We start from the raw sequence: 25,480 nt of genomic DNA on the forward strand, positions 1-25,480 counted from the left end.
AATGTAAATTTTCACACATCCCCCAGTCTAAAAACATATTGTAGATGTGTGTGTGTGCCATTGTGCCCTGTGCTGGGTTGGCATCCCATCCAGGGAATCCCCCACCTTGTACCCCGAGTCCTTTGAGATATGCTTCAGGTTCCGTGTGACCCTGTGTAGGATAAGTGGTAAAGAAGATGGATGGATGGATGGATGGATGGAGTTTACATTTTAAGTACTACAAATGTTGCAATGACACGTAAAATTAAAAAAAGAAATCAACCAAACCGCCACAAATGACCCAGAATAGAGATTAAAATGCAACAGTTTATGTTTATGCTAGCAGATCCATGTAGAATTCTTTCCAGAAGCTATTCTTTCAGGAACTCATATCTGTCTGAAAAACCTTGGAAAAAGGTTTAGTGGCGAGCCAGCCAGGAGGCTCGACAGACCAGTAATTTTTACAACCTGAAATGGGACCGCACTCCTCGGAAAAAGCCTTTTTTACACTGATTCCCTGTTGTTGCACTTTGTATAGATCCTCAGCACTTTTACTATATAAAGATGTATAATAGAACTTTATTAGTCTTTATCCACTATTATCCACTCTGTCCACTATTCTTATGGACAGAAAATGATCAATTTTCACTAAAAAAAAAATAGGAGAATGGTGTGCATCATATCATGGAGACAAAAGATCAAAGGAAAAAAAAAAATAAAGATCAAGTTTGCAGGTTGATTGAAGGAACCCTGTGAGGAACCAAATCTTTCTTTCTCATTACTGAGGTGAGTCTGAGCACTAGGGAGAAAGAGCAGGCGTAGGGATTAATTTGGTAGAAAGGAGTTGGCTTTTATCTGTTCTCTGCAGCAGTGTTGGGAAGATTGGCCCTTATGCCCCACGCTGAGGTGGAGAGAAGATAGCAATGAGGGACTGATCATCTTGTATGTAGGGCATTCCTCCCCTCTTTAGAGCCTGGAATAGCACTGACATGGAAAAATTTCACCCGGCAAGTTGTCCCATTTGAAACTGCCACGCTAAGACCGCCCCCTTTCCATCCCTAAAGAATTTATCCTCCTGACGGTAGGAGTGTTGGGATGCATTACAAAGTTTGTTTACACTTAAAGAAGGATAAAGTCTAGGAAAAAAAAAGAGTTTAAAAAGTGCTTAATGTTTTCCTATATGAAACTTTCAGTCAACGGAAGATATTTTAATATGGAGCGTATATTAAAGTACCATAGCAGGTCCAAATCTCAACAGTCATTTACGGTACAGGTCCATGAACACTGCTGAATCATTTCTCTGAATAATTCTCCAGGCTTTAGGGAAACATATTACTAATGAAAGCAATATTTAATTGAGCTAAATTCCAAGTCAAGACCTGGAGTAACAACACCATGTAGACATTATACTGCATGATAAAAAGAAAACCTGGGTAAAGAACATGAATGTAGTCATGCGGCTGAATAATCAACCCTGAAGTGTATTATTTCATTTATTAATAGCACACACTGAAGTCTTTCACTTATTCATCTTATAGAAAAGCAGTTTGTCTATCCAAACCTTTATTTATTTTTTAATTTATCAAACAGTGACACGTCGTATAGTTATGGTTACCATTTTTTAGCCTCCATGTTGCCACTTATGTGACAGCCACTATAAATATAAATTCCCTCCCTTTTTCTCTTTCATGAAGATGAACACAAAACACCCTTCGTCCTAAAGTCTGAAAAAGTCTGGGGACTACTTTTTAAAAATAAACCTTCATCATATCAACAATTTTATTCAGGGCATCTGTCACACCTGTCCTTTAATAAGTTATCACTTGAAAACTGTCATACAAATTCAATACATTCTGACCAACCAGGATCAAGAATTCAGCAGTGCTGTGGTATAAAATTGTAAAGCATGGGTGCTCAATTTTTTTTCTTTATTTTTGCAGCCTGGGACCCAATTATCTGTTAAATAAATTCCACCTCAGGCCTTTTTTTTTTTTGCTAAGAACTTGCACTTAGGACAGACTGATGTCCTGAATGTATAATAGCTAATTTCTTTCCTGACTCTCTTCTTTTCTCTTTCTAAAAAATCTCTTTTTTCTGTTTCCCCTACTTTTCTAAGCTGTTCTACCGGTTGGGAAATTGTGTCTCGGTGCTTCACGTTCATTTTAACACTTTCCACAAATGAGGATTTGAATATAACAGCCATTAAGCTGAAAATATCGTTCGCTGTCATTAGACTCTGTCCAGGGATTATTGCCTTGCTGCTTGATCTGATCCCTGCTGGCGGAAGAGCGAGGAAAATGACTTCAATATAAAGTTTTCTGTCTCATATTAAAGGGGGAAAAAGTCATTAGTGAATAAATTGTTGTATGAATCAGTTTTAAGTGTAGAGAGTTTATTATATGTACAGATATACTACTCTATATTGTTATTATAATATGGTAATCATGAATAATTAGTGTTTTTTACTAGTGCATTTCATAATAACTGACTAATTAATAATTTTCTCTATTAATAATCTCTAAAATCTCTATTCTCTATTAATAATTTTCTCAAGTAAGGCATGAAACACTGACACTGAAGACTCCTGCCAATAAACGTCACCATAGCAACTATATCTTCTTTTTTGTTATCACTACTGTTTTAATCTGTTTATTATTAGTCTTAAATCATGTAGAGCATCTGCTGTGCAAGTCCCTGTGTAAACTGTTACTATAGAAACAATAACATATTAAAAACGACGAGTATATCGAGACATCATTAAATCTGTGCTTGAGTAGTGGTTTATTTGCACACATCCAATATGTTTATTTTCTTCTGCATGGAGGCATAAGGAACCTATGAAACTGTCAAGACTCAGTCACTCAAAAGGAAATACGATTTGGATTCCTGGACATGACTGTGCGCTCTGGATTTGGTGCTTAAAGGCATTATTTTTAAAACCGATTTGGGTCAAGATGGGTTATTTTTAAGTGTTGGCCCCTTTAGCCAAAGTTTGCAAGCCACAATAAATACAAACACAAATCTAACAAGTGATGTGAAACAGAAATAAATAAGAAATGCCACCCCATGCACTACACATGAACAGTGACCTATCTATAGTTCCGTTTAGGTGTCAAATAAAATTATGCAATTATTTTTTATCATATCTGTCTTTTTGTGATGTCAGCTTTGCTAAAAATCAGCTAGAACCTGAACTTTTCTAATTTGGGTGAGATTCATTCCGGCAAGTCAGATTACATAACCATAAGAATCTGATCAAGCAGAGAAGAAATAAATCTGATCTGAGTACTAGATAAACACAGCTTTAGATAGTTCTGGTGATAGTCCTGGTAAGACCAAGTCATATCTCCTCCGATGCATCCTAATTTATTTTAGTAAAGCGCAGCAGATGCTAACTTCATATTTCCATGTCCGTTCTGCTTCTCATGCCAAATCCCTTAATTGGTTTCCCCCTTCTCCAGTAATCACGCCTGGATTTCTTTCAAACTGCACAAATCTCAAGATAAAGAGTGTGAAGAAAATCCATTCTCCATCTGTAGGGAATCATATAAGCATACTGCTAGGGCTGACATCACAGTGGGACAGCAATTAATTCCATGGCACCATAGACAGGAAAGAATCTCAGCACCTCTGGTTAAGCAGTCCTCATTTCTGCTTGTTCACTTTTTCTCCCACTGAGCATGCATAGGCATAAAAATGACAGTGCTTTCATCAAAAAAGACATTCACAACAGGAAACCACTTACCAAAGAATCCAATTACCCAAGCCACAGGACTATGAGATACTGACAGTTATGTTCAGACAGTTGAAGGGTTTCTCAAATTTTTGAGCTGAGACCTAACAGATATTAGGGAAAGAAATAAAGAAATTACTGTCATTGGAAGATTCTCATGGGAATTTCCATTAGAGTGCATGGATTACGGATGGGAAAAACGGTGAAGTCACAATGAAAACTGGATTCATGGTGGCTCCAGAGTTCTCTAATGAGATGCTGTGGTAATGCTGTGATTCTTCATCATGGATGAAAAAAATATCTAATGTTTGATGGACTCACATTGAAGCATTAAACTATATAGCTTATATAATACTCAGATTGTATTTGCTAGATATGAATTCAAAGAACTTTATTAATCCCAGAGGGAAATTTCTTAAAGTTCATGTCAGAAGTGGGATTCGAACCCACGCCTCCATTTGGAGACCAGAATCCTCCTTACATCAGGGGGAAGGCTTGAACCTTGAGTCTGGCGCCTTAGACCGCTCGGCCATCCTGACACTGTGCAAGAACGCAGCATCTAATTCACATCAATGGGCAACCCACAGAACTCAGACCATATTCCAACGGATAACATGTCAACATCCGAGAGGAATACCACAGAAATCAGATCATGTTCCACTGGGCAACTGTCACATTTCCCCCACTCAGTACACATTGCAGTTCCCAGCTCAACTAGCCCTTCTTTCAAGTCATGTGCTTTCGCTTACATGTTGTGTCCTTGCCCAGCACTGACTTTCCTTAAAAATTTCAGTATTTAGGAGTCAGTACTGAAAGTCAGGACACAACTTAGTGTAACCTTCCTGGAATGTGGTAGCTTGGTGGTTAAGGCGCTGGACTACTGATTGGAAGGATGTGATTTTGAATCCCAGGTCCACCAAGCTTCCACTACTGGACCCCTGAGCAAGGCACTTAACCCTCAATTGCTGAGTTGTATAAAATGACATAAATTGTAAGGTGCTCTGAACAAGGGTGTCTAACAAATGTGGTAAATCTTTGCAGTACAGACTCAAGGTTAAAGAACTGTCAGGAAAGAAGAAATAACTGTAATCAAACATTAAAACCAGGAAACCACAAAACAAGGTTTTGATGTAAGAACACAGGTTACCCTTAAGACTTCCCAATGAGTCTAAAACACATTAGGGTATGTAAAGAATTGCAGAACATTGAAATCAGGAAACATACCAATGACAAGGAGACAGGAGAAAAACAGAAACAAAAGCACATGGAAGCCTTTTAAGACTTCTCTTAACTGAACCTGTTGGACTTCTATACAGACCCCACACATAGAGAAAGATCCAACTTTCTCTACAAATGCTTGAATTTAACGTATATTGCTTATCTCTTGTCCTTTTAGTCAGGCAAATCCCTTCTGATATCAGGGGGAAAAGTATATATGCTAGCACTATTATTATTCTATTATCCTGAAATCTACAATTTTGTAGATATGACCATTAGTGTAATTTGCTCTACTGCAATTGCTATCTCTTAATAATATCATTTTCCCATTTATTGATTTAAAACAAATATTAGAATGAATGATTTCAGGGAAAGTTATTTGTACTGCATTTTCTATTATTTATTCGATCAAAATTGAATGAGAATTTCCACCTGAGACCCATCTTACTCTATACCGCTTTATTGTTTCGAGAACTTTTCTCACTCTTGAGTTTGAAATCACAGACAAGATGTCATTAAACCCCATTAAAACTTTATCCTGGGTTCTTATAATTTCATCTTCTCGTGTTTGCATTATATTGTACACATCACAAATGTGTGATTTAAGCTAGTACAGATACCATGTCTACAGCAAAATGGTGTTGTTTTAGCAGGCTTGACAGATGTCAGAATAATTGGACAGGAAGTCCAGCATTGAGCCAAATGAAGTGAAAGTGAACATTTATAGTAGGACAACTATGCAGCTTTGTACCAGAATGTCATACATAAAAGTATCACAGCTTTATACAATAAAATGGACACCTTTAGTGTGCAGTGTTAGCTTACTATTAGTTAACTTTAGCTACAGAGATACCAGCTAGACGCAGTGAAGAATGGCATCAAAACCTGACCCAGATGCCATTATTGTAGCCGAGAGTATGTGTTTGCTAGCAAGCCAACTTAGCATATTAATAATGCTTCAGAGAAGGCTGGCTAACTACAAACTTCACTATTAAAGATAACATGCACAAACATATTACTGAATTCTGAATAAATCTTTCAAAACAATGATGCTAGTAGGAAATGCTAGTCCTGTGTCCACTCTCTGCCCCCCAGTCTCCTCCTTAGAGCTAAACCTCTCTCATTTTCAGTCAGCTGTAGTAGGAGCTGCTCTAGTTGTGGACAGTAGAAAAGAGCAAAGAGCAGAGAGCAGAGCGTGAGATTGGAGTTAGCGCTCCGCTCTGTTTGCCTGGAGCCTGAGCTCTATGTGTTTACTCATATTAGTGGAAGTGTTAAAGGCAGCAGAGCGAGGGAGGCCAGCTATTTTTACCAGCAAGCCGTTGCCTTTGCTCAGTCTCCACTCATGCCTGCCCTACACACACGGTCGCATGTGTCCGAGTCCCAAGATGACACATATTGCCGAACAAGTCTGCAGACGCTTTCTCTCTCTCCTTCTTTCTCTCTTTTTTCTTTCTCTCTCACATTTTAGGTGATGCTAAATGTCCACAAGTCTACACACATTCACACCATTCCCCATCTGTCTGCAAGGTCAGACCTTAAAAAATAAAGACACACAGCCTGAAGAAGTAGAATGAGTGCTTCTGGCTCTGAACTATTTTTAGCCTTTTGCTTTATGTGCATTATGTTCAGTTTAACTTGGAGGTGCAGAGCTAATGAATGCTGCAGCTTGGCCTTTAAATAGCTTCTGTGTGGAAAAAAAAAAGGAAGAAAACAACAACGATACTACAGAAGATAAGGTTTTAATTGACACTGCAGTACTAATGCAGAGGTGTGTTTATTTCTGTCTCAGATGAGAAAGACGTGGTGGGGTGAAATACTTTATGTGATATATATACATGGTATATAACAACCTCTGAATACAATCATAGGTTATGATCCATTCATAATTCATTATACTCATTGTTATGTGCTGATGAAAAAGATTTCAGAAGTAGTGTTTATAACATCCAGTAACAAAGAAATTCAACCCCATTTTGCATTCTTGAAACAATTAACTAATATAGGTAACATATATAACCTACACACCAAATTTGATAGATATAATAATACAACAAAATAAATGTGGTTTTGTTTAATAAACAGGAATGTTGATTGAAACAACAGTATTATCGCTAGCTGATTTCTCACTATTTAGCAAACCAAAGCCTGCACATTGGTTATTGTTATAGATGAATACATGTACAAGTGCTGTTGTAAGATTTTGATGAGGAGGTAAAGTTGTACTGTCGTATTATGATGTAAAGTTTTAATGCTTTACATTATTGTGTCAAGTTGTAAAGTGTTTTGTGTTATGATATGATGTTTTTTGTTGTCATCATGTAAAGTTGTAAGGTTTTGTTTTATAAAGCATTTTTTGTGTTATGATGTAAACTTGTAACATTTTGTATCATGATTCAAGGTTTTTTATTATGTACAGTTGTGAGGTTTTGTATTAGGATTTAAAGTTTGGGGTTATGAAGTAAAGTTCTAAGGCTTTGCAGTACACTGTAAAGGTTTGTGTTATTATGTAAAGTCGTAACATTTTGTGTTATGATGTAAGGTTTTTTTATGATGTAAATTATGTAAGTTATGAAATAAAGTGATATGGTTTTGAAATTAGGATGTAAAGTTTTGTGTTATTATTTAAAGTTGTAAGCTTTTATATTATGATGTAAGGTTTTGTGTGATGATGTAAACTTGTAAAGTTTTATAATGTAATGGAAGGTTCTAAGGTTTAGAGGTTTTTTTTATTATAATATAAGGCTTTGTGTTACAATGTAAAGTTGTAATGTTTTGTGTAATGATGTAAAGTTGTAAGGTTTAGTATTATGATATAAGGATTTGTTTAATGACAAAGTTGTAAGGTGTTTTATTATGATGTAATGTTTTGTATTATAATGTAAAGTTGTAAGGTTTTGTATTATGATGTAAAGTTGAAAGGTTTAGTATTGTGATATATAAGGTTTTGTATAATAATGTAAAGTTGAAAGGTTTAGTATTGTGATATATAAGGTTTTGTATAATAATGTAAAGTTTTGTGTTATTATTTAAAGTTGTAAGCTTTTATATTACGATGTAAGGTTTTGTGTGATGATGTAAACTTGTAAAGTTTTATAATATAATGGAAGGTTGTAAGGTTTAGAGGTTTTTTTATTATGATATAAGGCTTTGTGTTATAATGTAAAGTTGTAATCTTTTGTGTTATGATGTAAAGTTGTAAGGTTTAGTATTATTATATAAGGTTTTGTTTAATGATGAAAAGTTGTAAGGTTTAGTATTATTATATAAGGTTTTGTTTAATGATGTAAAGTTGTAAGGTGTTTTATTATGGCATAATGTTTTGTGTTATTATGTAAAGTTGAAAGATTTAGTATTATTATGTAGACTTGGAAGGGGGTGGCATTGTGGTGCAGTGTGTGTGACCACCTGACAACTCCAGATTCCCAGTTCATTCCTGAGCTTGTGCTACTGTTTATGTGGAATGTCACACATTCTCTAGTATCTGTATAATCTGTATTGGTTTCCTTTGGGTTCTCCAGTTTCCTTGTAAGGTGGATTAATCAGTCTAAATATCTGCCTGCATGACGTCCTGCAATGTACCAGCATCCCGTACAGGACGTATCCCAGCCTCCTGCCCTGTCTTCCTGTAATAGACTCTGTATCCATTATAACCCTGACCAGGATAAAGCGGTTAATGAGAATGGTTTTCCATGGTGACTCCCATAATATCTGGAACAATTTCAGAGAATTTTCACTCCTCTGATCCAATAACAATGTATTATGAGAATTTTTTTGTATAAAAAGAAAAGAATACACATGGCACCTCTAATGCAAACTTGCAACATGGCTGAAAAGCACACTGTTAATATTCCTCACGGGAACATTTTAGATTTTATTGAATTTTGCCCCATTTGTGGAGGTTTGGCATTGCTGCTCAGCGATTCTGGCAGTGGGCTTTGGAATTATCATGCATTCTACATCACTGAGTCTTGGCAAATATATTAGCTTGTACTTTGGCATTAATAACAGCCCTTAGCCCACTGCTATTTGCATGTGTCAATATTCAAGCTGGCTAATTTGGCTTTAAATATCTGGTTTGTAATAACAGTTGAGGACCATCTCCTGGTCTCCTTCTGAACAGTGTGTTTCAACGTGTGTCCCATTGATATAATTGGTTCTGTATCTACGCTGTTAATTCTAGCAGTCTGACAGGAGTAATTACACTCAGCATATGGCGTTTTCTTTTCGTTATTTTGATGGGAGCGTGGAGGTCATTGCTCTGGTGTAAAGTTAGTTGTGTTGTCAAGACTACAGCATACTGTGTGTGGGCTTGTTGCTTATTTCATTTTATGTTCTCTTTCTTATTTTAGTCTAATTTATTCTTGACAAGAAAGCATGTGTGTGTGTGTGTGTGTGTATGTGTGTGTGAAAATAATTGTGTGGGTGGGCTCACACAGAACTTTCAGATCAGAAGGTCTTTTGTGGTAGCAGGTGATGATAATATAATTATTATTTGAATTTTGGTGCACAGATAGATGTAAACTGTGTGTGTTTTAGACAAATGTTTTAAAACAGTAATAAAATATTATTTTAATTAATGGCACTATGGTAAATAACATACTAACCATAGCCATGGTGGATGAACTAATAATTTCAATTTATGTATTCATTTTCATTATTTTTTCCTTCTCTAGGGAAGTTTTTGTTTGTTTGTTTGTTTGTTTGTTTGTTAATAACTGCTATGTCTCTAATTGCTATCCCTACTGCCTTCTTGACCAGGTCACTCGTGTAAAAGAGATTTAATCTCTAATATGTCCTATCCTTGTTAAAGAAAGTTACTAACTAACTAACCTACAAAATCTGCAGCACTACAGCAAGCACCATTACTTTGGAATACTGTATAATCCATTACAATTCAGACAAAAATCATATTCTTCATATTATATTAAATCATATTATTTTTACATTATTATGTGAATCCATTAAACTGTTCATGCTAAAAACATTGTTTTAACAATTTCCCCAAGACTCATCCAATAATATTGATGAAAATTTTATTTTTCAGTCCTATAATCCTGCTACCTGAACACATCCCTGTGAAACATCTGGAAAGTTCCACATGTTAAATGTTGACTGCGTTTCTAATCTGATTCTTATTGACTTTTAGTAGATGGCTTCCTCAAGGCAGAGTCATGGTTGTTCCATATTCATTCCACTTTTAAATAGCAGGGATTTCCCATAAAACCAAACCCTGATTGATCCTTTCCCAGAACTTGAGCTTGTAGATTTTTGGTTTTGATGTTGATATTTGTTAAGGTTTTCTAACAAACTCTGTGGTCTTCCCAAAAGTGGAAAATGAGTGATGGGTGAATATTTATACAAACCACAGTACATTATCTGCCCCTGGTGAGTGCAGCGATTTATAAGAAATGTACTAAAGTGAATGTTATATGGTTTGTTATTAAGTAAAAAAAAAGTAAATACAATAACTGAGTAATAGAGTAGTAGTAATACAATAACTTAGTAACAGAGTAGTAGTAAAACAATAACTGAGTAACAGAGTAGTAGTAATACAATAACTTAGTAACAGAGTAGTAGTAATACAATAACTTAGTAACAGAGTAGTAGTAATACAATAACTTAGTAATAGAGTAGTAGTAATACAATAAATTAGTAATAGAGTAGTAGTAATACAATAACTTAGTAACAGAGTAGTAGTAATACAATAACTTAGTAACAGAGTAGTAGTAATACAATAACTTAGTAACAGAGTAGTAGTAATACAATAACTGAGTAACAGAGTAGTAGTAATACAATAACTGAGTAACAGAGTAGTAGTAATACAATAACTTAGTAACAGAGTAGTAGTAATACAATAACTTAGTAACAGAGTAGTAGTAATACAATAAATTAGTAATAGAGTGGTAGTAATACAATAACTTAGTAACAGAGTAGTAGTAATACAATAACTTAGTAACAGAGTAGTAGTAATACAATAACTTAGTAACAGAGTAGTAGTAATACAATAACTTAGTAACAGAGTAGTAGTAATACAATAAATTAGTAATAGAGTGGTAGTAATACAATAACTTAGTAACAGAGTAGTAGTAATACAATAACTTAGTAACAGAGTAGTAGTAATACAATAACTTAGTAATAGAGTAGTAGTAATACAATAACTTAGTAATAGAGTAGTAGTAATACAATAACTGAGTAACAGAGTAGTAGTAATACAATAACTTAGTAATAGAGTAGTAGTAATACAATAACTGAGTAATAGAGTAGTAGTAATACAATAACTGAGTAATAGAGTGGTAGTAATACAATAACTTAGTAATAGAGTGGTAGTAATACAATAACTTAGTAATAGAGTGGTAGTAATACAATAACTTAGTAATAGAGTGGTAGTAATACAATAACTTAGTAATAGAGTGGTAGTAAAACAATAACTGAGTAATAGAGTGGTAGTAATACAATAACTGAGTAATAGAGTGGTAGTAATACAATAACTGAGTAATAGAGTGGTAGTAATACAATAACTTAGTAATAGAGTGGTAGTAATACAATAACTGAGTAATAGAGTAGTAGTAATACAATAACTGAGTAATAGAGTAGTAGTAATACAATAACTGAGTAATAGAGTGGTATTAATACAATAACTGAGTAATAGAGTGGTAGTAATACAATAACTTAGTAATAGAGTAGTAGTAAAACAATAACTGAGTAATAGAGTAGTAGTAATACAATAACTGAGTAATAGAGTGGTATTAATACAATAACTTAGTAATAGAGTGGTAGTAATACAATAACTTAGTAATAGAGTAGTAGTAATACAATAACTTAGTAACAGAGTAGTAGTAATACAATAACTTAGTAATAGAGTAGTAGTAATACAATAAATTAGTAATAGAGTAGTAGTAATACAATAACTTAGTAACAGAGTAGTAGTAATACAATAACTTAGTAACAGAGTAGTAGTAATACAATAACTTAGTAACAGAGTAGTAGTAATACAATAAATTAGTAATAGAGTGGTAGTAATACAATAACTTAGTAACAGAGTAGTAGTAATACAATAACTTAGTAACAGAGTAGTAGTAATACAATAACTTAGTAATAGAGTAGTAGTAATACAATAAATTAGTAATAGAGTAGTAGTAATACAATAACTTAGTAACAGAGTAGTAGTAATACAATAACTTAGTAATAGAGTAGTAGTAATACAATAACTGAGTAATAGAGTAGTAGTAATACAATAACTGAGTAATAGAGTGGTAGTAATACAATAACTTAGTAATAGAGTGGTATTAATACAATAACTTAGTAATAGAGTGGTAGTAATACAATAACTTAGTAATAGAGTAGTAGTAAAACAATAACTGAGTAATAGAGTAGTAGTAATACAATAACTGAGTAATAGAGTGGTATTAATACAATAACTTAGTAATAGAGTGGTAGTAATACAATAACTTAGTAATAGAGTAGTAGTAATACAATAACTTAGTAACAGAGTAGTAGTAATACAATAACTTAGTAATAGAGTAGTAGTAATACAATAAATTAGTAATAGAGTAGTAGTAATACAATAACTTAGTAACAGAGTAGTAGTAATACAATAACTTAGTAACAGAGTAGTAGTAATACAATAACTTAGTAACAGAGTAGTAGTAATACAATAAATTAGTAATAGAGTGGTAGTAATACAATAACTTAGTAACAGAGTAGTAGTAATACAATAACTTAGTAACAGAGTAGTAGTAATACAATAACTTAGTAATAGAGTAGTAGTAATACAATAAATTAGTAATAGAGTAGTAGTAATACAATAACTTAGTAACAGAGTAGTAGTAATACAATAACTTAGTAATAGAGTAGTAGTAATACAATAACTGAGTAATAGAGTAGTAGTAATACAATAACTGAGTAATAGAGTGGTAGTAATACAATAACTGAGTAATAGAGTGGTAGTAATACAATAACTTAGTAATAGAGTGGTATTAATACAATAACTTAGTAATAGAGTGGTAGTAATACAATAACTTAGTAATAGAGTGGTAGTAAAACAATAACTGAGTAATAGAGTGGTAGTAATACAATAACTGAGTAATAGAGTGGTAGTAATACAATAACTGAGTAATAGAGTGGTAGTAATACAATAACTTAGTAATAGAGTAGTAGTAAAACAATAACTGAGTAATAGAGTAGTAGTAATACAATAACTGAGTAATAGAGTGGTAGTAATACACTAACTTAGTAATAGAGTGGTAGTAATACAATAACTTAGTAATAGAGTGGTAGTAATACACTAACTTAGTAATAGAGTGGTAGTAATACACTAACTTAGTAATAGAGTGGTAGTAATACAATAACTTAGTAATAGAGTGGTAGTAATACACTAACTTAGTAATAGAGTGGTAGTAATACAATAACTTAGTAATAGAGTAGTAGCAACACAATAACCTAGTAATAGAGTAGTAGGAATACACTAACTTAGTTATACAGTGGTAGTAATACACTAACTTAGTAATACAGTGGTAGTAATACAATAACTTAGTAATACAGTGGTAGTAATACAGTAACTTAGTAATACAGTAGTAGTAATACAATAACTTAGTAATAGAGTAGTAGCAACACAATAACTGAGTAATAGAGTAGTAGTAATACAATAACTTAGTAATATAGTAGTAGTAATACAATAACTTAGTAATACAGTCATAGTAATACAGTAACGTAGTAATAGAGTGGTAGTTATACAATAACTTAGTAATACAGTAGTAGTAATACAATAACTTAGTAATAGAGTGGTAGTAATACAATAACTTAGTAATAGAGTGGTAGTAATACAATAACTTAGTAATAGAGTGGTAGTAATACAATAACTTAGTAATAGAGTGGTAGTAATACAATAACTTAGTAATAGAGTAGTAGTAATACAATAACTTAGTAATATAGTAGTTTGTTACTTCTTGTCTGTGGACTGTGTCAGATTCTGAGATAATACATTAGAATTATTGCATCAGTAATTAAGCCAAATAAATAAGTGACACCCTAGAACTGATGCATTGCAGTTAGTCTCTCTCTCTCTCTCTCTCTCTCTCTCTCCCTGTCTCTGCCTCCATTTCTCTCTATCCCTATTTCTCTGTCTCCCTCTCAACCTGTATCTGCCCCCCCACCCCCCCTCTCTCCCTCCATGTCTCCCTCTCCTTATCTTTCTCTGTCCCTCCCTCCCTCTCTCTCCCTCTCTCTTCCTGTATCTCTCTCCCTCCTTCTCTCTCTCTCTGTCTCCCTTTCTCCCTCTCTCTGTGTCTCCCTCTCCTTCTCTTTCTCTCTCTCTCTCTCTCTTTCTCCATTCCTTTATGCAGCTACCTGGAAACAAGTTTGAAGATAGCAGACGTTCCAGCCTGTAGCATTAGATATCTACAGCCAAATTTGAGGTAAACTGCGTAGCTGGCATTATGCCAGCATCTGTCTGCTGGGGCTGTGAATTATGTGTGTGTGTGTGTGTGTGTGTGTGTGTGTGGGCATTAAATAAATGAATTCTCTTTCCACAAACACAGAAAATTCCTTGTTAAGGCTCTTGTTAATCCTTAGAACATGTCCTGACTATGCAGTATTCAGGGGTTTACTGTTCTTAGGACATTATCAACAACGGCTAACAAAGCATAGCTACTGTTAGCACAAATATTTTATTCCTCTTACATCACAGGATTTTTACACAAGAATTTTACCATTTATTAAAGATTAATTTCTCTATTTTGTATGTATTATAATACCATTTGTAGATATATTTAACATTTAAAAATGCATAATAGAGTTAATTGATGTATTTAACATATATTCACTGCAATACTGAACTAAATAACAATAAGCTGTGTATTGGATTATTATAATATTTATTAAGAATGATCATGCTTTTACAGAACAATAGCCTGGTGTCATGAGGCGGAGTTTCTATACACTATGATGCTATATTTCTATACACTATGTTGTGTATTTTCCTATAAAAACACATCCCCAGGTGTAAACAACAATATGCCAAAGATTACCATTTTCTGTTTATTAAAGAACATCACTGTCATATACTTTTTTCCCTTTATAGCTACATATGATGAGATGGATTATCTGTGAAACAGCTTAATTATTGTTTTCACTTGTGTTCACACCAACTATACATATACAGGCAAAAAAATAAACAGCTTGCCATGTTAGCAAGAAGCCAGAATGTGAGAAAGTGCTAACTTCTCCATCATGAAAAATGCAAAGCTTCAGATTATAGCTTTACCTCTAAAACCGGAGATTTGAGTAGCAGCTAGAGCTACTGTCACAGTTGCTGTTGTAGGAAAATATCCGTCATTTGATTGAGAATCGTGGTATACCTTGTAATAATAGGTAAAAAGGAGAACGCTCAGAGACGATCCTGAAAATCAAAACTCACCCAAGAGGTTTTCATGTACACTTTGACTTTGGGTCTTTCGACTTTTTGTCTCTTAAAGAAAATCCCTGTTGGGTTTTTTTTCCTACACTGCCGAGTCACAGTTCCTTGAATCTGACTTTAATCCTGCTTGTGATTTTTGACCTCTGCATCTTAAAAATCAGAGTTAAGAATCTAAAGAGTCTGCTGCCTGTTTACAGAGAATGTCAAACATGTCAAAATGTGGAAAATTCAGTCTCAAACAGCTCAGCATATGTGCTTACTCTCCACAGAGCTCACTCGTGCCTGCTGTTATAACCAAATCCCTGCAGACCCAATTACACTCAGTCTGTTCTTATATTTTCCACATACTTTCTCTGTCCTATTATTGCCATGTAGAGAGTTGAATTTTCTGAGTGACAAAGCAGCCTGGAGCGATTACATGGTGTGAGCTGATGAGCAAGAGTGCCTTGTTCACCTCAAGCTATCTGCTTGCTTGGTGCCTAAGGTATAGTTTATATTTTATGAAACTAACTTGAAAATGGTTAAGATATTTTTATCACTGCACATGGACCTGCAGGAGTGGGTAGCAATGGCTATCTGTTAATATCAGTGGTTGTCCTTTCTAGGTATAATATTAGGAATAATACACTAGGTTACGCTGGTTACAGTACAATAATCGACAACTGGCATGAAGCTGAGCCCCCGTTATCACCCTGAAATTATTTATTTATTTATTTATTTATTTTTATGAAAGCACTTTCCATATGCTTTATTACTCTTTGAGATCGAAATAGATAAATATTTCCCAAGAATGCTAACCATTTATTATTTAATAATGAGCGACATATTGTACTTTTTTATCTATTTATGGCTTCCTTTAATGTTCTATTTAATGTCATGCTATTTCTCATCACCTATGTTATAACAGCTATAACCATCTCTTGAAATTATTAACTCATCTGACCTGAAGACTTTCTTGCGATTCAAAACCTAAAATCACAGCTTTATCTCTGAATTGTGAATCTGAATTATTATAAAGCACTGACACTAGTGACTTCTTGTATGAATGTGAAAATATATTTATTATAATAATAATAATAATAATAATAATAATAATAATAATAATAAACACAATTTAAAAAAATAATAAAATAAAATAAATAATATTATTTATAATAAGAAAAATAAAAAAAAACCTACACACACACAGTTCAGCAGTTTCTTAAGAGTCCTTTCAGATCTCAGCAGGAGGCATTCATCTAAACAAGCCCTTCCTTTTGATATCCCAAGAGCCCTTTTTCCTTTTTCTGCTTCGATTTATGCAGTCTTCCCTAAAGCCTTATCCTTCCCCCTGTCCCACACTTCTTTTCTTCTCTCACTCGCTCTCTCTCTCTCAGTCCTTCCGTCCACTATCGCACCATTATCATATTCATTACCTGTCTGATTGGAAGACATGCATGTGGACTTGACAAATGCGTCTCCTAGCCAGTATCCTGGTGTGAAGTTTGCATTCATCGCCACTTGAAAGAATGTGGAAATGATGTCTGAGGGGCTGCAAGCAGAGAAAGGAAATAAAGATAGTGGTTTCCATTCACAAGATGAGCATGATGGGTAAATTAAGTGAATCTGAGAAGAAGTGATATAGAGTATGTGTGTAAAATAAAAATGGAAAGGTGAGAAAGAAGAATAAACTGACGTAGGAAGCTAAGAGAAAGGAATAAAATAAGACCGGATGTCTGCACTCGAGTCTTTGAGGCCTTGGGCCGAGGCGATTTGATTTAGCTCTCCGTTCCGCCATCCCATCACAGGCAATGCCACGAAACGTCCTGATTTCCTCATCCAAGGAGAAAATCTATCGAGATTTCTATTTTTACTGCGCTGATAAATGAAACCTGCGCTCAATCCAAAAGGTCAGAAGCTGGTGAGGCAGATTTGTGTCCACGACTTGACACTGTAAATCAAAGCAGCTATAATCTGAACCCAGGTTAATCACTGACTCTTTCACGTTCCTTCAACTGAGACCGAAGCATTTGTTCATCGATAGCGTGGCCATTTAACTGCAATATGGACTCTGATGTGTCCAAGGTGACATTTGTAGATCGTGACCGAAGATAAATGATATTCATTATTTGTTTTCCACAGCTTGTCCATGCTATTTAGCAACATAATGGGTTTAAAAGAAATGATTACACGGGCTTTTTTCACTGTGTTAACACAAGCTCAGATCAAGGGCATTATCCTAAGGTAGTTTTTGGGCTGAAAAAAAAAAAAGGTTAGTAGCACTTTATTTTAAGGAACATCTATAAGGTCTTGTTAATTATGCTCACGTGTTTAATTACACAGAAATAAGATATATGTACAATGATTATTCACTATATATTAGTCTTTATTGCTACTGTGCTTAGCTGGAGATGTGGTATGGATAATCGACTAATGCTTTGAGAATGAAATGTACTAAAAGCTTGTTAAAATACTAGCTATGAATTAATCATCTAAAATTTACATTTTATTATACATAATGAGCCATGTTATATGTTTAGGATCTAGGTAGCATCACAGTGATTCAGTGGTATTTATAAGGTATTGTTATGATAATAATAATAATAATAATAATAATAATAATAATAATCCATCCATCCATCCTCTATACCTGCTTTATTCCTAATTAGGGTCACGGGGATCTGCTGGAGCCTATCCCAACACACATTGGGTGAAAGGCAGGGGTACACCCTGGACAGGTCACCAGTCCATCACAGGGCCACACATATAGACAACCGCACACACTCACACTCACTCCTGTGGGCAGTTTAGAATTACCAGTCAACCTAATGTACATGTTTTTGGACTGTGGGAGGAAACCAGAGTACCCGGAGTTGTTAATAATAATAATAATAATAATAATAATAATAATAATAATGGCATTATTCCTAAGCTTTTATCACTTTTATAATTGTTCTCGCTCAGTGTTTGCAGAACAATTAATCAATCATGACCTTAGAATATGAGATACAAATTGCCCTGATAATTTCATAGCACTTTTTATTCCCTCATTACTGAAAACAATCCAGAGTCTGGAACACATTTTATATTACATTTAATATTAGTGATTGTTCAGCTTTTATCGACTCATAAAATCTATGAACTGCAGTGACCTGATGCTTGCTGGAAGTTTGTTCACGGAGAATAAATAGATAATAAGAACTAATAAGATGTGTTTTTATGAAGCATTAATAATATATTTATTAGAATTATTTATTTTCAGAAATATCTAAGTACTTTAGGTAGAAATTGAAAGTGAGCTTTATTAAACAAATAGGACAGTAATTAACCTTTTATATGTCTAAAATAGAAAATCGTACCACAAACCTCTATTATCAATAATCCAAATGATAGTTTGTTAAAAGTTAAATGTTATCAGTGATTTGTAACTATATTGACGGTCCCTTCCTGTAGGAGCATCAGGGAGTTTATATAATTGATGCTTGAATGGACTGATTGATTTTCTAAAATGTCTGAGATCCCACAGGAGCTGTTCAGGGCGTTAAGCCATAAATCTCAGAGCTCCACCAAACCAGCGTGACTAAACCCAGCAACCTTTGGTATTTTTACAAAAAAACAAGTCAATCTTTTCTTTTTAATTGTTCACTATCTATCTCAAGAGGCTGCTTGAACCCACTGACTGCATGGAGAGCTATATTTGGCATGGTCAGTGTCTGATATTTCACAAGCCTAAGCAGAGTTTACTGAAGCATCATTGTGGGACTGTTGTTCTTTCACCCACATGCTCATTACCGGTGGATGTAAGTCATATAAAATTTCATATCAAACACACTGTGGCTCTCTCTAATAGATCCCTGAGGTGATGGTGATGGTAGAGAGGCTTTTTTAGGGTGGACTGAGGAAAAGGGCACGATATATCTTTCGATTGTGTTTAAATTTTTCATGTGCTGTCCTTCTGCCACTCCAGGGCTTGTCAGAGAGATGATCTTGCTTGGCTGCGCTGTGTTCAACTCCCTCTTGAGACTGCAGGCTTTGTGGAAAATCGCCAAGGCTTTCGGAGAAGATGGCATATCCGGCTGCCAACTTGTTTTCCTGTTTCCTTAAGCGAAAAAGGAGAAGACTGATCTCTGTGTAGATCTGTTGTTCGTTATATTTATTCTGCTCTAAATAAACTGCCATGACTTGATATATCAAGTCTTCCATGAGCTTTTCATCATGGCAAGAGGACAAAAGGCAGACTGTGTGTGTGTGTTATGCTGTCAAAACCGTTCACCTTCCAGCATTTTACAACATAACCGTAGTTAGCTAAAAATCATTCAATCATAAGCCCATAACCTTCAAAAGGGCAGCACAAAAATGCAAAAGAATGACTGAATAATTCCCACCACTGCAATTATAAAGACACCGAGGTAAATCCCATGGTTATCTCCACACATTCAGGCTTCCCTTCCAGCTAAATAAGGTTATAGAAACTGAGATATGAGGCTCCTCATTTTCCTTCAGCAGACTAAATTGAAAGCAGGCCCTTTGTGCCTTTTCACAGCTTGCCGCACTGATACGCAAGAGGATGCCGTCTGCTCTCTGACCTCAAGCTTTCAGATAGTTAAGAAGCTCACAGTCGGTTAGGAAAACACAAGAGTTTATTTGATGGCTAACTCCCAAGGACTTAAGACTGGAGCTACAGAAGAGAGAACACCTTTATTCTTGTCACTAATTTTCTTAAAAAGAAAAAATAAATGTCCTCCAGGACCTGCTCAAAGAGCCATAATTCTTCTAACTCCACCAGTGCTGATGGCAGATAGCATTCAAATTCCACTAGGGACAATGTTTCACTCATCCAACAATTTGAAATTTGTTGGTTTTCCAGCAGTACAATCTTGCATCAATCTAGGCAGTGAAGCATTTTTGCATGCTCCTGATATAAAGCCTGACAAATCTGCCCTTTGGGGTACCTTATTCATTCATTCATTCATTCATCCATCCATCCTTTCCTGAAACCAGTGGTGCAAGGTGGGAGGACTGGTACACCAGCCAATCACAGAGTACACATATTCAAACATAGCAGATTTACTGTGTCATGCTTCCTCATGGCCCAGCAGTGGCAGCTTAGTGATGCTGGGATTTAAAATCTTGATCTTCTGATCAGCAGCCTAATGCCTAAGTTTTTGGCAGGTGGATTCCATGTTTTTGGGAGGTGGATAGAAGCCAGAGGACATGCAATACTCACTACCGTACAGACAGTCACCCAAGCTGGGGATCATTCTGGAGACCCTGGAGCTGTGAGATGACTCTACCAGCTGCACCACCATGCCACCTGAGCTACTTTATTTTGGGTAATTTTAGTAGTGTCACAGATATTCTTCTCAGAAACCAATTAATTCTGTTCTGCTAATTCTGTTTATATTAGTGCAAGAAGAATACTGACCTATGTTAAAAAATAGGTTGTTTTGTAACAAGCTAATTGTCAAGAGAGAAATTGTATTACCGTCCTTGAAAAAAGGACTTGTCAAGGGATAGTTATGAACATGTCTATGAGGAAAACCCTTTATTCATATGATTTTCAAGGTTTCCACCAGAGAGACCAGTGAAGGAACATTTTAGGTTGCCAGATTTAAAAAGAAAATCGTTATGTTTGTAGCTAATACAGCTTTCTTACAAAATGCCAACTTGATATAGACTAAGACTAAATTACAAGCTTAACAACCAACTAGTTATGTTAATAAGTGGAAATTGGCCTGTTTTATTTTTTTTTATCTTGAAGCAACAGGAACATAAATGAGAAGATGCCTGAGCTAATCATTCCCATGGAAGGATTATACTGAGTCACGGTGAGCTGGTGGTGGGCATGAGCCAAATGCAAACAACACTGTCAAGCTTCAGTTGCCTTGTACGCGAGTTCTCAATAGTCTGTGGCTGGATCAGATTTTCTAAGCTGTATTTAATGCTGGAGTTCGGCTCAGCAGCAGTTGCGTATGCGCTGCAGGATGATATTAAGGAAATATAGTTTAACTAAAGCTTGCTTTCTTTTCACATAGCTAAATAACTCTCTAATCCAACCTGTAGTATAGATGCTCAAGTTAGTGACTAGATGAATTATGCCACAATGAATTACATAACACACAGAATATGGCATTCAAGAAAAGGGCATTATAATGTTTCCATTACAGACATCAGTGTTCTCATTAGTGATACAGCCTGGTGAAGCACTGTACCTAAACCCATGTGGCATTTATGGTAGCTGCATATAAAGGAGATGACGCAATGCATATGAGTTTCACAAAGCATATGATATTATGGTGAACACTAAGGGTTTGGACAGTAACATGGTGCACAGTTGGAATTTCCTCATGCATACACGACAAAGATGAATTTGACATATAAGGAAACTGACAGAATTTGTGTATCAGATGTGACCATATGTAACTGATGAATTAGAGGCGTTATCTTGATGGCGTAGGCTGAGTGACCAGGATGCTGCATAAATCTCTTGTACTTCATCTTGAAGTCAAGGCTCATTGTCTCATAGAGGTGTTTGATTCATGAGCTGATACACCAGTGCTGGAGGGGGGTTAGCTGCTTGCACTCCCTCATGCGGGTGTGATTTACTGCAGTCTCCGAATGCTCGCCTTCATGCCAAACTTCCCGACTGCTAAAACCTCGGTTTAGTTCATTTTGTCAGTGAGGTACTTTTAATAGAAGCATAAACATTGTCACAAATAAGCTTTTTTGAGAATTTAATTATATAAAGAAAAATGAAGAGATATTTATTTAAATAAACTATAAATAAATAAATAAATAAATAAATAAACTCTAAAGAAAATATATTCCAATAGCATGGAATATATTTATATTTATATTAGCAGGAAAGTCAATTAAAAGATAAAAACAAAACTTAATATTTTATTCATTGTCAATTGTGTACAGTGAGGATTTAATACAAGCTTCTTCTATCTCTAATTTTTCTGCTTTAAATGCTAGTGCTTAGGGTGGTACAGACTCTTATTCTACTCAAGAGAAAATCTTCAGAAATAAATATTTAGATAATATTTGGACTAGATCAGGAATTATGATCAACATTAAAAATGTACTAAATACATTACAATATAAACCAGCCACAAAACTTTTAATTAGCTTAAGATTTCACATCGCAGGTTATATCAAGTTAACAATACATTGTGATCATTTATGCATAATAATCCTTTTTTTAGTTTAATCTATGCATCTTATAAATGTTTTGTAATACGGTATGCTGCATAGTTCTAGCATCATATTGTAAATAAAAATATAAATTATACAAAAATATAATTAGAGTTGCAAAACTACACAGTGTACAAAACGCGTAAATGCAGATACGCACTGTAAGCTTGTAATGTGGCTAGAATGGCAAACAGCAGGATCAATACTTAAAGAAGTGTGCTGGAATTGTAAATAAGTGGTATTATGGATGGACATTTTATCTAAACGGAAGTCTATATCAGACTTAGCTTGATCAATAAGGACAAGGAATTCATTACATTTCAAGAGAAAGTGAGATCCTGACAGTTTCTGTTATTGTGTTGGTGCAGTTTAACAGAGTATCTTTATCATTTCATCTTGTTTATCAATTAAATCTAATTGGCACTAGAATAAAATAAATATTTTTAACGCTAACGCTTTGCTAATGTAACCTCAAACATGCTACTCTCTCCCAGTTTTTAAAGACCACTAAAAAATAATCAATGCTAGGGGTGGCATTCAATCTGACTTTAAAATGAAGGCTATTCAGCTAATTCATTTGGTTCAATAAAGTCTTTAAGACTTACATATCCTAATTACTTCCCAGCAATAGTTTCCGGTTTCCATATTATCCTGGGTCAGCCAATCAGTTTTGCTGACTGGGATTGTTTCCCTCTGTGCTGGGGTTAGAAAAACAGGTGAAGATGCACGAGCAACTGCTCACATCTGGTTGTAAATGCTGTAACTCAATTTGGCCGCCATCTCAGTTGATCTCATCTCATTAACGTCTTTGTCCCTGTGCAGGACCGAGACAATCTGTTCAGCCACAAGGGCCAATAACAGAGAGAAAGAAAGAGATGCAAAGTACCTGCAATGTGCTGAGCCAGATATTACAGAATATTAATCACAATGATACTTTTCTACAAGATTTAGCAGAGTACTAGTATATTAATAATGCGCAGGCCAGTTAATGCAGTGAAGTAGAAAAGAAGCAGAACTAACAGGTCGTTTATCTAAATTGCAATGCATTAAAGGAGCAGTTCATCATTTTTAGAGCCTTCATCTGACTAATTTGGTCTTCCCCATTCCCAATAACACAACTTCTCTGGAAACTATGTGTCACATGAGCTCATCTTCCTTTATGAACAAGTAGCAGAGCTGAAAAGCTGTCTTGCAGCTAGGGGTGAGGCTAATTTCTGGGCCAGAAAAATGTAAAACATTTAATAAATATATAATATATCTAAACTTACTAATTGCATTGTTTGGCACAATTCATCATAGTTGAACACTGCAGCTTTATACTGTATGATTATTACAGGTCAAGCAACACAAATATGACGAGCAACAGCCCAACAAATTCAGTGCCATGTACAGTAGAGCAAAAATGATGTGATTTGGAATGATGGATTTGCCTTGACAGCATCAGCCCCCCCAAAAAGTAGTTCACCTTTTAAAGCAGCCTAGCACAACACTGCTGTCAATCACCAGATGATAGATGGCATCACTTCTGCTCCTTTCTTGATGAGGCACTGAAGACATCAAGCAATGGGGTGGGTTTTTAATCTGGTTTAGTCCAAAGATCTCCATCTTTTCTAATACAACTTCATGAAAACGTTATTCTTTGCACCCCAAATTATTCTCCAGTTTGTTTTGTCTGACAGTGCTTCAAAAATATTTAGGGAAAGACTTTTAAAAGTTAAAACAGGGTGTTAAGAAAGGTAGAACTCCATCCCTTTAGTAAGTATTCTCCAGAGTTTTCTCTATCATTAAATAAATGAAAGATTTTTAAACAGTTTGAGTGACCAGAATGTTAGGACATAACAAAAGTGACAAAGACCCATCGTTGGAACCTTAAGACCTTCAAGGTTCAAGACATTTCCACAGAAATGTAAATTTATATCTAGTTAAACAAGCCAGAGGCAACATTGCCAAGGAAATAATTTTTGAGATGGAAAGAAACCAATGGGAGTCAAAAGGGAAGTCATGCTACTCTTAGTGACCCTGGATAGCTAGATTATATATCTTTACTCATTGACAACACTATGCTATACAGTCAAATATTTCAAATTGTGTTGAAATTTGTTAATAAAAGTCCTGGGATGAACACAGGGCAGTGTTTATGAATGCAGCAGCAGCAGATCCAAGTGAAATTGTATACTAAACAAAACTGGCAGTCTTGATTCAAATCTTTAAGATGTCCGTGTTTTGTGAGGAGAGCATGAAATGCACAAATAAATTAGGTCAGTTGCAGCAGTCGATGTTCATGAGATCTGGTTAGTGACTGAAAGTATAAGGTACGGGCACTGGAAATGAGGCTCTTTCACTGGGTTGCCAGATTCATTCTCTGTAAAATCTGTGAGATCCTCTGAATCATGAGAAGCCAGATATAGTGCTTCAGGAAACCAGCAAGGATGGAATAGATCTGTACAAGGCATGACAGTTTATGGTGAACCTAGGGCAGATCCAGGCCCCTCAGGAGAGATTAAATCTCACAATTGGCTTGGGAACATCTGGGAGTCATCCAAGGAGAGCAGGTATCCAGGGCTGTGTAAAAAAAAAAATGTAAATCTGAGATAACCTTCTCAGCCTCTAAGTCTGAGATGACCTTCTATTGCCACCATGACTTCCACAAGGGAAAATGCAGAACCAAGAAAAGAAACAATAGATATTTGAAAGAATATCTACTGTTACATTTACCATTCATGCATTTTGTATTATTTATTACAACCAGTTCACATTTGTAATAACATCATAAAAAATATTTTGTTTGGTTTCCATCATTCTGGATAATATACAGTACCTCCACCATTCCCTTAACGCATGAAGTCCTTGTGAGAATTTCCAACGCAAAGCAATTATGAATAAAACAAAGCAAAAGAGCAACACAAACTGTCTGAATCCACCATCCTTCTCTGTTTAGTGCAATCAGAGCAGAAGCCCAT

The 25,480-nt window shown here is 35.1% G+C and overlaps 1 non-coding gene across 1 annotated transcript; it reads right to left on the minus strand.

The window, feature by feature from the left end:
- Window positions 1–4,137: 4,137 nt before the first annotated feature.
- Window positions 4,138–4,251, minus strand: trnal-caa (transfer RNA leucine (anticodon CAA)). Its single transcript has 2 exons — window positions 4,214–4,251; window positions 4,138–4,183 (listed from the first exon to the last, which is right to left on the minus strand). It is a non-coding gene; the product is annotated as a tRNA-Leu (tRNA).
- Between the last annotated feature and the right edge of the window lie 21,229 nt (window positions 4,252–25,480).

The sequence above is a fragment of the Hemibagrus wyckioides genome, linkage group LG04, assembly GCF_019097595.1.
Source record: "Hemibagrus wyckioides isolate EC202008001 linkage group LG04, SWU_Hwy_1.0, whole genome shotgun sequence".
Taxonomy (NCBI): Eukaryota; Metazoa; Chordata; class Actinopteri; order Siluriformes; family Bagridae; genus Hemibagrus; species Hemibagrus wyckioides.